Source organism: Palaemon carinicauda, chromosome 18 (genome assembly GCF_036898095.1).
Source record: "Palaemon carinicauda isolate YSFRI2023 chromosome 18, ASM3689809v2, whole genome shotgun sequence".
NCBI lineage: Eukaryota > Metazoa > Arthropoda > Malacostraca > Decapoda > Palaemonidae > Palaemon > Palaemon carinicauda.
The window spans coordinates 13,656,542-13,671,292 of NC_090742.1; the positions used below are offsets into that span (position 1 = coordinate 13,656,542).

General features: G+C 36.9%; 1 long non-coding RNA gene across 7 annotated transcripts in view; it reads left to right on the forward strand.

Annotated features, from left to right (window-relative positions):
• LOC137657615 (uncharacterized) overlaps positions 1-14,751 on the forward strand; it is a 56,036-nt gene that overhangs the window by 18,086 nt on the left and 23,199 nt on the right. For 5 of the 7 annotated variants that reach the window (XR_011047164.1, XR_011047163.1, XR_011047166.1 and 2 more), the window contains exons 2-3: positions 4,419-4,537; positions 8,465-8,588. This is a non-coding gene — a long non-coding RNA (uncharacterized lncRNA). Of the gene's footprint in view, positions 1-4,418; positions 4,538-8,464; positions 11,040-11,787; positions 12,028-14,751 lie in introns of those variants that run through there. The other 2 variants (XR_011047167.1, XR_011047162.1) reach the window with 2 other exon arrangements.

Here is a 14,751-nt window from a genome sequence, read left to right on the forward strand (position 1 = left end):
ATGCTCTTGGCCCTTTGGTAATGATCCCAGTAGTTTTGTAGCCTAACCAGCTCCCTTATGGGACAAGACTCATCTTGGCTATGGTAAAGTGTTCAATGTAAGTCTCGAGAAAGGTTAGGACTGGCTCCTCTGCTGCTTCTCTCTTTCCCCTTACATGGGAATAAAGTATTTGTACAACAATTCACTTGATCTGACGTAGATGCTGGTAAGCTACTTTTGCGAATATCATTCTTAGATTGTATCTATATGTAGTTCTTCCCCATCTTCCCTGTATGAGGGGAAATATGATGGGATTGATATCTATTTATTGTCAATCTTGCTTCTGGTAGGTAATACCAGATTGTCACCACTTACAGGGGAGCAAGATTCCTTAGTTGACAAAGTACTAGGTGCCATCCAAATACTGGCCAGGACCTATCTGCCTACACATCCCTATGATGGGCCCAAAGAAAGTTGCTAGAGTCTTGTCCTTCCTTACTATACAGGATCTGGGAAACTGGAATTTTCCAGAAATGAAAGAGAATCTACTAATTTTGTTGTAAGTGGGCTTTTACTCGCCAATTTTGTTTCCCTGTTTTAAAGGATAAAAGGATTGTATATGCATCAGAACAAGTAACAAATTTTTCGTAGCTTGATAGACCTGAACCCATGTTTGATATTCCATCTCAACCATCTCTGTCAGTTCAGGCCTGAAGGTCAAAAGTGAAGAAACTTTGACTACGCCCATGCTTGCCAACTTTCATTAACAATTTAGACAGCCATTCTAGTTCTGCATCCTCATCTAAGTAATTGTACGAGGATGGAAAATGGATGTTACCTGGAATGGCCAGAATCTGTCCGTATTAACCTATTACAAAATTTAAATTTTAACATCAAATAGCAGATTGACCTAGAACAATAGAATCTCTTCTTCTTCTTCCTATGAATTATTTAGTAATGAAAAAAATATCTCTTCTAAAAGGGTTACCAAGCCATTTTTTCACGTTTGAATAATGGGTTTTATGTGGTTTTGATGTTTTTGGGTTTTTGTGTAAGTTATATGTTTGAAGAAAATTCCCATCAAATTAAATTTTTTCCAAATATTCACTTCCTCGAAATCTTGTCTAACTTATTCTTGAACTCGTTTAACGTGTTACTGTCTACTACATACTCTGGAAGTCTATTCAAATACTTTGCTATTTTGTATGTAAAGAAATTGCCACATTGAGTGTTGTATCTTTTCAATTCCAGTTTGTATCAGTTACCTCTGAACTGATTTGTGCTAAGCGTGAATAGATTGTTGTAATCTACTTTTATTACTTAAAGAATTTTGAATACCTATATTAACTGCCCACTTAGTTGTCAGAATTTGTAGATCAAACAAGTTCAAACATTCCATCCTCCTTATATATCCAAATAGCCTTAGGTGGCCCTAGCTTGTACTGCCTCCTAGTGTAGCTATATCCTTCTAAAAACTTATAAGACCCCATCTAGAATACAGAGTCCAATTCTTCTAAGTGATGTGTACAGTTGTAGTACAGTGTCTTTGTTTCTGTATTTGAATTCTCTCTTTATGTAACCTATTAGTTTTTGTGTGTTCCTTTCAGCTTGTATGCTCTTTGTTTTGTCAACTTCAAATCCTTGCTGATATTAATACTGAGATCTTCCTCCAGGTCCACAATTTTTTTTCATCACCAAGCAGTTATAAGTACCATTGTGGGTTACTATAACCTATGTGTATGACTACTTTTCCCACAGTTGAACTGCATTTGCCATTTTCTGAACCATTCTCCTAGCTTATTTAGATCCTCTCTTAAGGCTTCTATGTCTTCTGAGGTCGCTGCATTTATGCCTAGTTTATTATCGTCGGCAAATTTGGCCATTCTTCTAGTTAATCCTAGATCTATGTTGTTGATTTACATCGGAAATAGCTTTGGCCAAAGGATGGATCCTTGGGGTACACTGCTTATAACTGTTGCCCACTCTGAAGCTTCTCCATTAATTACAACTCTGTTTTCTGTTTCTTAGCCAATTTTCACTCCATTCACCTGGCTTCTCATTGATGCCCAGTGCCTTAATTTTGACCATTTAATTTTTTTGAGTAACTTTGTCAAAAGTGTAGGTATATTGAAAGTCTTGGTTATATGATGTCTATTGCCCTACTTTTGTCATAAATGCTAAACATGTGGAAAAATTCCAACTGATTAGTTGCTCATGGTCTCTTTTGTCTAAAACAATGTTGGTTGTCTAAAACCATGTTGGCTGTCTATCAGAAGATTATTTTTTCTTTGTTTTAATATTGAATCTACTATAATCAATTAAAAAAATGTGCAAGGCAATGAAGTTAGACACACAGGTCTGTAGTTACCAGGTTCTTCTTTTTGGCCCCTTCTTATACTACACCTTAGGAATTGCATCATGCATCACAAGATTTTACTGCATAGAACTTTGTAAATGTTTAGTGGTATTGTTCAGTAGTCATTTTTTTTATCTTATTTTTTGTTTTGTTCATTGAAAAAGCATTACTAAATATGTATTTACTATACTGTAGAGTATAAATTACTGTACTGCACAGTAGATATAGGCTATATGTTAAGTGACGGGACATGTTGGTAGGGTTGTGAGCCAACCTTGCCAAGACAACAATAATTTTGAGTGATATTTCATCTCGCCTTGGCTAATTAAGATGTACTGTAGTAATAGTACTGTACATATATTACAGTAATATACACTACAATATCAGCAGTGTTATTGGATAGAAACATCAGTGTTTTATTGTTGCTCGTACATGCGGTGGTGTGGCGATAACTTAGTGTTATGAGTCGACATACCTTGTACTGGAGGCGTGTTAATAATGTTCAATTTCCTAGGAAAAGTAATGTGAACTACAAAACCATGGCAGAATCCCAATGAAAGCATTGTAGTTGAGTGCAGTGGGTTAACTAGTGTGTTAGTTGACCATGCTTAGGCAGTTATCTGTGTTTCTTAGGAATATGAGTTTACCCGCTTTAGGACACAAAGAATTCAGATTTTTGCTCTTCCCGGGTGTCTTATTGCCTAACCCTTGTGACTTCCAAATTTTACTTAACCTAGTAATTGTCTGATTTGCTTTTTCAATCTTTCATTAAAAGCCAATTCTAGAGACCCTGCACTAGAGATCAAAGTTCTTAAATATTTAAAAGATTCTACCACATTAATCCTTTCTCTTTCCAATGATAATTAATTTTGCATTGCATATTCTGTTATCATCTGTCTTTTATTTATCTTGAGCACAATCTCCTGTGATATTTCGTGCATTGTAAATCCTGTTGTGTTCTGCTAATGACAGCGTCATCAGCCTACTATAGGTCGGCTAATTTCTTATTACTAATCCAGTCCAATCCTTCTCCTCCATCGTCTACTGATATATGCATTACAAAATTCAGGAGGAGGAAAAACAACATAGGTGATAACCCATTCCCTTGGAGTATTCCACTATTCACTGGAAATTCATTCGAAAGGACTCGACTAGCATTAAATTTTCACTTTTTATGCTCATGGAAATTCATTCGAAAGGACTCGACTAGCATTAAATTTTCACTTTTTATGCTCATGAACAGAACTAATCTTAGAGGAACTCCATAGTAATGCAGAACTCGCCACTAAATAGGCCAGTGCACACTATCGAAGGCTTTTTCAGTCCACAAATGCCATCAAAAGTAGATTTCTATTTTCTACACATTGCTGTACAATTTAAATGAAACTTTGGTCAGTACAACTTCTAATTATTTTTAAATCCTGCTTGTTCATCTCTGGACTTTTCAGAAGATTTATAGGGGCATTTCTCCACACCACCAGGTTGCTCATCCACTTGCATAACCGTTGGCAAACATAGATTGCTAAGATATACCGCCTAGCACTCTTATACAGGACCAAATCTCTTGACATTTCTTAGTTTAATAAACTAACTCCCTCCTAAGGCTGTCTCCTATTGAAAGACTTTAGTTTGGATTTGTTTAGACGATTGGGACATGTCCTCTACCCATCAACAACTAAAAGCAACCTTTTTAAAAGTTTAAACAAAGGTTTTCAACTTCGGCGAAATCATATTCCAATTATAGGACTCTAGTTTGTAAACCTTGGAAAAATACAAATTACCTTTTGAAAATTCATTTTGTCATTTTTTCCCAAGTGTACATGTATAAATGTGTGTGGGCATATAATGCTTAAGGTCTCTTTCTAACCTTTGTGGGAAAAATATGGAAATTAATAATACAGAACATGTGTACAATTTCTTCGTACAAATTTTACAATTAATAATAAATAAAATTATCGTACACAAACATGTCAAAAACTAATAGGTCAGATTTTATACCCTGACCTTAGAGTAAATCACTCTCAAAATAATACTCAACTTGGCTTAAACTAGGTAAACTAATTATTCATATATTTTATTTCAGAAGTACATCGTGTTAGCCTTAGGGTTAATACCAAGATGACAATGCCAAACAAAAGGATACTATTGAGACTGTACTTTAAACAAAAAAAAATGGATTCTACGAATGGAGGAGGAAATTTTGTAATTTTATTTGATATTTACATCCTTGACATTTATTTTACAATGTGCAATGTCTATAGCTGGTAAACATTTCAAGGGACTATTTGAATAATAAGAAAAATGGGTCGGAAAAATATTTTAATTCTTATTGTTAGTGTTACCATTTCAAGCTTAGCCTGATTTTATTCAACCTGTCTGCATTTTACCTCAATCCCTCCCATTCATTGTGCTAAGACTTAGTCTTATTGTTCTTGGTTGTCATTTATCATTATAAATTGCATCTCTTTTATATTTAAAATGTTAGTATTTAAATGTATTCCCTCCCATGCATTGCACTAGGACTTTCTTCTTGTCCTTAGATACAAGTATTAACTTTAGTTGTATAGTTAGCGCTTGATACTGCACACTCTAACCCCTCATATGCCATAATGTCTTCCCATCGCATTCTTTTGGTTTGGCAGGTTGTCATTAGATAACAATTGCCTCTCAAATGGCACAAGGCCTATCACCCCTTTCCATGGGATCCGTGCTAGATTCCAATACCTCCCCTACACAGCAATAGTCTTTGCTATACTATGATGAGTCCCGTGTGTGCCAAAATGCCTTGCTATTCTATACTTATAGTTTAAGATTTTCAAAATATAAACAATCCATTCCCTGTATATCCCAATGTATCATCATTCTGGGCTTCAGATTCAGCTTAGTTCGATGAGATAAGAATCCTTATCATGCCCAGCACAAGGTTTTGCTACGATCCTGTGCTTTGAATTCAAGAAGTTGGGAATACATAGTAATCCGTCCCATTCATGGTAAAAGACTATGTATTTTCTTTCTGCATGTCATTATAACATATCAATCTTTTCATTTATCATTTTCATTGTGTCTTCTTAACCTAAATTTATCCCTCTAAACCTAAATTTATCCTTCTAACCCTAAATTTATCCTTGCTTGATATATATGTTGCGAAATTGGATCTATATAAAAGTATTCTATTTCAGTTTCTCCCTAATATGGAGATAAGGGCTATCTATCCTGTGCTTTGAGTTAAAATGTTTAAGTGGAGATGTATATCATTCCTCATGACACGACTTGAATCTTCATATACTGTGGATTCGGCATGCCCAAAGGAAGTGCCAAGCTCCCTCTACGTGGCACATGATAATCTACTTTGTGCTTGAATGTAATGTGTTTTTAAGTAATTCCTGTGACCCACATAGCTTACTGTTCCGAGCTTTGGGTTGAATTTTAATGAATCCCAGTCTCTTCTCTGATGTGCATGGTCTCCACCAGTGATCACTACAGCCACAGATCCCCCTTACATTCATTTCCTGTGGAACAAGTTTGCAACGAGCTGGCTTGGTAGCAGAGCAATGAAAACCTCTATAGGGTCGTTCTGCTTGACTCTCAGCCTCCAATAAAGCTGCTGTTTACAGGCACATCCAAGTAGATGTTGGGCACACACCAGAGGAACCACACCACCTCCGGAACATATTTCGTGAAAAAAGCTCTTGGATATAAACCTGTTAAAATGCAAGCTGCACTTCCAACATTACAAACTTTCTGACAAGAGTTTGATAGGTCACTTGGTAGCGTTGATGATCAACAACACCACTCGCTTGGCCTATGTCAATAAGCAGAGCACAGTTTCACAGTCCCTCAGCTAGTTGGTGAAGCAGGCATACACTTGGATATTTGACAACGCGGTAGTGGTTGGTGGGGTTCATTCCAAGCAAGTGGAATGTTCTAGCGGACATGCTCGACCACCAGGGACAAGAACTAATGTTTTGCTTTCAAAGCTCAAATCCAGGTTTGGTTCTGGTGGAGACCATCCAAAGTCTCTGGGACAATATACGCTGATTACTCTTGAAAACTGTTGACGACGTTGAACCTCATGATGACGGACGTAGTCCCAAAGTATCCGCATGCCTTGTCACGGTATCGAGAGAAATGCCCCGATGGCCCCACCTCTTCAGTTATACCCACTTGAAGTAGTACCATAACTGTGGCATCACTTATACTTGACAAGTAGTGAATATGCGGCAACTCGTCCGAGCAAAAGACTTTTACCTAGGCACTGCACAGGAGATATCAGGATACCCGTGATGATCCTCTGCGGCTGTCTAGCAAGGGAAGTAGATCATCTTTTATGATTGGTTAATAGAAAGAATACTTGGAGCCTCTTCACAAGGGATTGCTGATTTCCTAGCCTACCTTTGAGCGAAACTTGTCTCCTTAGACTGAGGGGCTTAGATCTTTCTGCTCATGAGCTTCTAACAGTGTGCCTTCTAAGAGAACTCGGATGCCTCAGAATGGGACATCATTAGACACCCGAACTCTTTCAGGTAGACCCCTTATCATCCCTTTGAAGCATTTGATTGGGATGTGACCCTCAAGACTAATTTCTTGTTCACCTTAGCTTTGGGAAAGAGAATAGGAGGGTTGCATTGCACTTTGTATGCCATGAGTCATTCCAAAGGATGAAAGAAAGTCTCCTTCTCTTTTGATGTGGAGTTGTGGATAGGAACCAGAACCCAGTCATTAAAGATTAGGTTTGATTCCTTCCACATCTTTTCTCCAGAAAGTGAATAGTGGGGATTGGGACAACCTGCTTCCAAAACCTGTGGTGGTGCTAGGGTGCACCTGAAAAGAACAATGTTCTTCAGACCTGATTACCGCCGACTCTCCATCAGTACTAGAAGGGTGAAGAATCTATCTAAGATGATTTTGTTCTAGTTTCCTGAAACTATCAGACACTTCTATCTTGCAACCAGCAAAGGAATGGAAGAACCATCCAAGGTGCAATTGCAAGAAGTCAGGGCTTTTGGATCAACCCCATTCTTTAGGAAGAACCTGTCGATTGTTAAGGTTTTTTATGACAGGAATCTGTAAATGCCAGATAACTTTAACTTCACCCATAAATCCTTGGATACATTTACCCTTGGACTAGAGGTAGCTGCTTATCCAAAATAGTATTAGTACCGCAAGACTAGAATCGTAGGCGAGACTATCCAGCTTTTTTTTCCTCTTCTTCCACTTCCTTTGGGGTGCAGCCGACCTGCGGTTTGTGCTGGAACAGACGGTAGATGAAGGCAAGCCTTGCAGTAGAGTAACTTCTCTTCTTGAGAACATATTACAGTTATGTTCTTCCATAACTACCTACCAATCAGCTGGAATGTACTTGGTCTAACACCTGCAATAACTTCATACTCTGGAGGTTAACAGTAGTCATCACATTAAACCATATACACGACCAGAGTACCTTGACATTTCTTAGCTTAGTAAACCAGCAAGTTTGGTTATAGGGACTATCTCCCTCCTAAGGATAAGTCTCCTATTAAAGGAAGATAGGTTTTTATTGATTTAGAAATTCACCACAGATATAGTAATTTTTATTTTTCCTGATTAAAAACCAGTTTCTTAAAGTTGCTCTGCCTACTTCAACCACCTGTAAGTCCTAAGTTTATCTACAGTCAAAGTGAGAGTTGGTTTGTCTGGCACGGTAGAAAGACCTGCCAGCAACTGAAGTCGACCTTGTTGAAAGTTCAAATGGCAGTTTCCAGCTTTACGGAAATTATACTTCAACTAAAGCACTCTGGTTTGTAATCTATAGTTTAAAAAATATATATTGCTTTTAAATTAAAATTAACTTTTCTAAGTGTAATTAGGAAAGTTTCATTTTATTTTCTTATGTGCATATACTAAAGGTTATTATTCTTAACCTTGGAGGAAAGAATTATGGAAATAAGTATTCCGTAGCATGGGTAGAATTTCTTGGTACAACAGTTTGCATTTACAGTTAGGAATAATTAAGATTAGCATACACATTGTTAAAAACCAATCGGTCAGATTCTATGCCTGAACTTTGGAATGCATCCCCTGTGAAAAGAATTAAATAAACTTGACTTAAACTATAATCTGATAATTAATCCCCCACTTGTTTTATTTCAGTGGTGGTTTATTTCCGAGGCATGTCCCCCAATTTTGGTAGGGAAGCAGACATAGAAAAAGAGATGATAGGGGGACTTTCTTCTCTTCGTTCCTCCCAGCCTGACGATGGAGTAGGACGAGTTTGGTTAGTACTGCTAGGGTTCCACAGCCCACCTTCCCTCATTATTCACCACAAATGAAGCTTCATACTATGAATCTCCTACTGCCACTACCTCAGCGGTCACCTAGGCGACAGGAGGAAGCAAGCTGAGGTCACCTAGGCGACAGGAGGAAGCAACAGCTCCTATCGGAACAAGTCACAATTGCTCGCCATTCATTACTATTTCTAGCACGCTATTTTATCTCTTGCATTTATTTTCCTATCGCCTAAAGCTTTCTTCACTGCAGCCATCCACCTAAACCTTGGCCTTCCTCTTGTACTTCTCCTATCAACCCTTGCATTCATGAACTTCTTCAGCAGACAGCCTTTTTGCATTCTCTCTACGTGGCTAAACCACCTAACACATTCATATCCATATTAGCTGCTAATTAATTTCTGTCACCCATTCTAGCCCTCATTACTTCGTTCCTAAATCTATCTAATAAAGATAAACAGCCATACGCCTCAGACACTTCATCTCTTAACTCATTAAATTTCTCTGTCCCTCACTTTCATTCCCCAAAACTCCATTCCATACATCAGAGTTGGTTCTCATACAGATCTCTTTACATTCATAACAAACACTTTATTCTTTATTACTCCCTTCTCTATTCCCAACACTTTACATTCTTCATTCTCTCTGCCCTACATCTGCTTCCACTCCACCATTTGCAGGAACAACAGACCCCTAGTACTTAAACTGATCTACTTCCTCAAATAACTCTCCATTCAACATGACATTCAACATAGCATCACCTTCCCTTACGCATCTCATAATCTTACTCTTACCCATATTATCTCTCGACTTCCTTCTCTCACCTACCCTCCCGAACTCTCACTAATTGACCAGCTTCAATGGATCTGCAACCAATGCAGTATCTGCAAATAACAACTTATTCACCTCCCAATCATGATTGCTCTTCTATCGGTTTCATTCCTCGACCAAGCAATAGTTCACTCTCTCTGAACTCCATCAACAAACAATTAGAACAACCATGGTGACATCACACATTCCTGTTTCAGCTCATCTCTTGTAAAAAAACACTTGCTTTGCTTAATTTCCTAACCTGACGCTCTTTGCTGCCTACAGTATTTATAAACTCTTCTGCATTCAACAACCTTCCACCAATTCCATATGGTTTAACCTCATCACATTCCACACCGCTTCCCTATCAACTCTATCGTAAGCTTTCTCCACTTCCATAGATGCAACATATAGCTCCTTATCTTTTGCTAAATATATCTCGCATATCTGCGTAACTGTATGAATTTGATCCACACATCACTTACTTCTAAAACAACCCTGCACTTCTAAGATTGCATCCTCTGTTTTATTCTTAATCCTATTATTTAGAACTGTACCATGCACTTTTCCAACCACACTCGATAAAATAATACCCATTAAATTAAAACACTTGCATGTCTAACTTGCCATTGTATAGTGGAACAAAACACGCATGCACCCACTCCAATGGTACCATTGACAACATAAGTCCTACATTGATCAATCTCACCAACCATTCAAGTACAGTCACACTCACTCCCATTTAACATCTTGGCTCTCACACCATCCATACCAGGTGCTTTTCCTGCTCTTGTTTCTTCTAGTGCTCTCTTCACTTACTCTTTTAATCTGTCTAATCTCCCATCAATGGCCTCAACACCTGCAACAGCAATTATATCTGTCTCCCTATTATCCTCAACATTCAGCAACCTTTCTAAATATTAAGCCCACCTTTTCCTGGCCTCCTCTCTTCCAACAACCTTCCATTTTCATCTTTCACTGTCTCATCATTTCTCAGTCCAACCTACCTTACTCTTTACTTCTTTCCAAAATTACTACTTATTCTCTTCATATGAACGACCCAATCCTAACCCCGACTCCAGTCAGCCGCTCCCTTTGCCACGGCTGCCTTACCTTCTACTTTCACATTTTTCTCTCTTATCTTTCAGACTTCTCTACACTATTACTCGGCAGCCATTCTTCAAATGCCCTCTTTTTTTTCTCTCATTTTTTTTTTCTCTTTCACTTTCTTCTTCACTCCATTCCACCATTCACTACTCTTGCTGCCTCCAACAATTTTCTTGCCACACAAGTCACTTGTAATCCCAACAAAATTTTCTTTTACTAACTTCCACTCCTCTCATTTTCACCTGGTATACCTTACTTCCCAATGACACCTTCTATCTCTCAGCACCCACTCTGGCATTTGAAGTCACCCATCACAATTAATAATGAAATGCTACTATAAACGAAGAATGGCTCCTACTAAGAAGAAAATTGTTAATTTGAAGGGACATTTATACCATTACCATTTTTTTTCTTGACCGGTTTACTAGGTGTTAATGTATATACTGTTAAGTATTAAACTTTTCAATTAACTATATTTTTTAAAGAAGCAAAACTGCCAAGAAAAGATATTTAAATCCATATAATTTGTTTTGTTACCATTTAAAGTTTTATCTATATTTACTTGATCTGTGTTTTTACTGTTAATCCCAACTATTCATTGTGCTAAGACTTCGCTATTTGTTACTTAGCTGACATTTACCATCGCAAATTTTATCTCCCTTTTATCAAAAATGTTAGCATTGAACGGTAATCCGTCATATTTATTATGCTAAGACTTTTCTATGGTCTTTGGGTATCAGGATATCAGGGTTAATATTAGTTGCATTGTTCTCCATCTGCATTGCACAAAGCATTATCATCCTAAGCATTGGCTAAAGTATGTTAATACAAGGATCTAATCCCTCATTTGCAGGCAATGAGGTCTTGCTATCACTTTTTTTCTTTTTCCCCCGACATGTTAACATTGGATAACAATTACCCTTAAATTGCATAAGGCTTTCCATCCCTTGCTTTAGTGTTCAATTCAATGCCTCCCATACACAGCTATAGGCCCTTTGCTAGCCTTTGCTGGGTCCCTTAGGTGCCACAAACCCCCAATATTCTATGATTACGTTTGACACTTGTTGATTTTAACTAGGTGAGACACCGGGGTCACCTATTTACGAGGTGCCATTTAGGTGATAACTGAGAGGCGAGGTGAATGCAACTAACCATTATCAAACGGACATAAAGCTTAAATATCAGGACTTGCGAGCAAGAACGTCACAAAAAATTTAACAAAATTAAACATGAGCAATCAATTTTATACAGGTATGTTTATTAACATTGCAGGGAAGAGCGAGTGATAAGATAACAAGCAAAACTGTTGCAGTGTACGAGGGTGGATGAAACACGTGCGGTACATAACCAATCCTTTCCATGGATGTCCTAAATATATAATCATCCTGATCTTTAGATTCAGCATGTTACCATGAGACAGGAATCCCTACCATGCACAACACACAGTTTTACTATGATCCTGTGCTTTGAATTCAACAAGTTTGTAATAAATAGCTTTCCAACCCTGCATGGTAAAAGACCTAGTATTTTTTCCTATGGATTATTTTTTTTTTCTATTTCGATATAGGATATCAATCTTTTTGTATGAATCATTATCATTGTTCCCTAGATTCCAATATATCACTGCTTGATATAAATCTTGTACTGGTACGTTTCACAAAACTCATCCCTTTACCCCCATGGACGTACCGGTACGTCCTTGCAAAAAAAAATGCAATAAGAAAAAATTTTTTCTTCATATTTTTTATAATTTTTTTTTTTTTTGAGAAAATTCAGGCATTTACCAAGAGAATGAGACAAACCTGACCTCTCTATGACAAAAATTAAGGCTGTAAGAGCAATTTAAAAAAATATATATACTGCAAAATGTGCTGGGGAAAAAATAACCCCTTGGAGGTTAAGGATTGGAAATTTCCAAAGAGCCTAGGGGTAAAAGGGTTAATATATTAGTATTGTATTTCAGTCCATCCCAAATATGGAAGCCAAGAAATATCCTGTTTCAAATTAAAATGTCAGTGATATTTGTATCCTTCCTCTTCATATACTGTTGATTCAGCACAGCGACAATCTCAAGCTCCCTCTACATTTCATGACATTTCTACCCAATGCACTGAATACTATAGTTTGGTATGCTCTTCCGAGAATGGCACTACTATCCTTTGCTTTAAGGCTATGTTAACACGAGATTCCCTTCCTTTTCCTTTGTTGCATGGCACATGGGTTTGTCCTGAACAATAGGTCCAGTATGTTAGCATTAAATTCTAGTCTCCTAAATTCTCACCCTTTCCATGAATGACATAGAAGCTTTGCTTTCTGTACTTTACATTTAGCATTTTAACATGTTACAATTCCTCACAAGGCCTTGCTCGGCATCAATGACCTTCGATGTCAGGATGCCAGAGAACTTCAAATAATTCATTCATTCACAAGGACATGCTTTAAAGCCATTTTTACACAACTTTGTTAATGAATGGAATAAAATAATGCATATATTAGTAGTTGAGGAGATAGTGTTCTTTGGCATAATTTATCAATTATCAGTGTAGTTTATATTTACATTCTCTATGTGCACAAGTTTAATACTTATTCTGAACAATTAAGCAATTGCGCCTTTAACGTTAACATTTTAGTTTTTTAAAACTTCCGACTATCATGTAAATTTTACTTGAATATTCTACCTGATCTAAAGTTGCAAACTAATAACTTTCAAGTTTTTGAAACTAGGTAACATGAATTAAAATTCTTAAAATTTTAGCTTGAATAATGAGTTGGCAAGGTACGTAGATCTAGATATATAAAGTCATTACGTTTTGATATTAAGCATCTTGATAATGTTTGATCGTTAATAGTGGACCATCAGTAAGGAAAAATTGAGCTTTAAGTAGTATTTCTCTGATAACATTGTGATTACTTTAAACAATCTCTGATTTTTTTTAGATAGGTTAACTGTCAAATCGGAAGAAAAGGTTACCATGGAATGGAGTGAGTATAAGATCATGTATCATTTTGTTAAACTTTTCCTTGAGAAATATAGTTTTTAGAAAAACACGCGAGATCCAATATACATTTTAGATATGATAGCGCTATTTTTCAAATTTTGTAGGGCTATTTATACATGAATTTTCCATTTGATCTTTTAGTCTTGGTGACTGAATGACATTGCTTGGTAAATCTAAGGTTTCTCGGTTATATAGCTACTCTAGTAAAATAGCCGGCATGAGCGTTAATTCACCTCCTTTTAAAATAATAATTTCCACTCTGTGTATCTGAAAAAGCATTGCTGTTCTGCACTAGCAAAGTACAACGGTAACGCACTAACAGTTTCAAAGATTTTTCATTCCATAGAGGTTTTAAAAGCAAAAGTTATACTACCATGGAGGCTTTTTCTCCTTTGCTTTGGTTTACTTTTTGTTTGTTTAACATGGAGACTGACGATAGGTTTATTTGTTTCTCTTAATCTTATCTCCATATTGAACTCTCTACTTACGTAAATGTCCCCTTGAAGATAGCGTGCATCTTTTTTCGATACGTACATTTCCTCTAGATATTGGTCTTTTTTATTATTTTCTACTTTTTGCAAATTGATATTGTTAAAGGTATCCAAGCTACATATTCTAGCTACAATGCTTAAAAACTCACTTATTCGGTATACAAAATGTGATGATTTACCATTTCCTCTGAACTGAAACAGAATTGTATCTGTATTGTATAGTTCCTACTTGAAAATTGAGTTTGCGCTTGGTTAACTGTCTATTCCCAATGCTAAATAAGTTATTCATGGTAGGATGAAGTTCAGAGCATAAAAACTATAGCGGACCCGAGTGAGATTTACTGAAATTCTTTGTTTTCTTCAGCAAAGAACTCCCAGTAGTTTTTCAATACTTAACAGGGTCGTCTCCCTGTTCTATGATCCCAACAGAAATAACTAAGCATGTAGCCTATGTATATATTTTATTTTTTTATTGCATATCATATGTATATTGTATATATTATATTAAATTCCTGCAGGTGAGGGGAAAAGACCACCAGTGCACTTCGCGTGGCATACGGTAGGCATTACTAAAGGACTAAGCTGCGCCTATTTTTAGTGTTCCCATCTGCTTCCTTTCCAGAGTCCCTTCTTCCGTTGTGCTGCCCAGCCTCTTGACTTTTATTTCAACAGTAGAGTAGCAGTTTCCCATTGTTAATAAAAGCATTGAAGAGTCTTTTTGGCACATTCTCTGGACTACACGATCC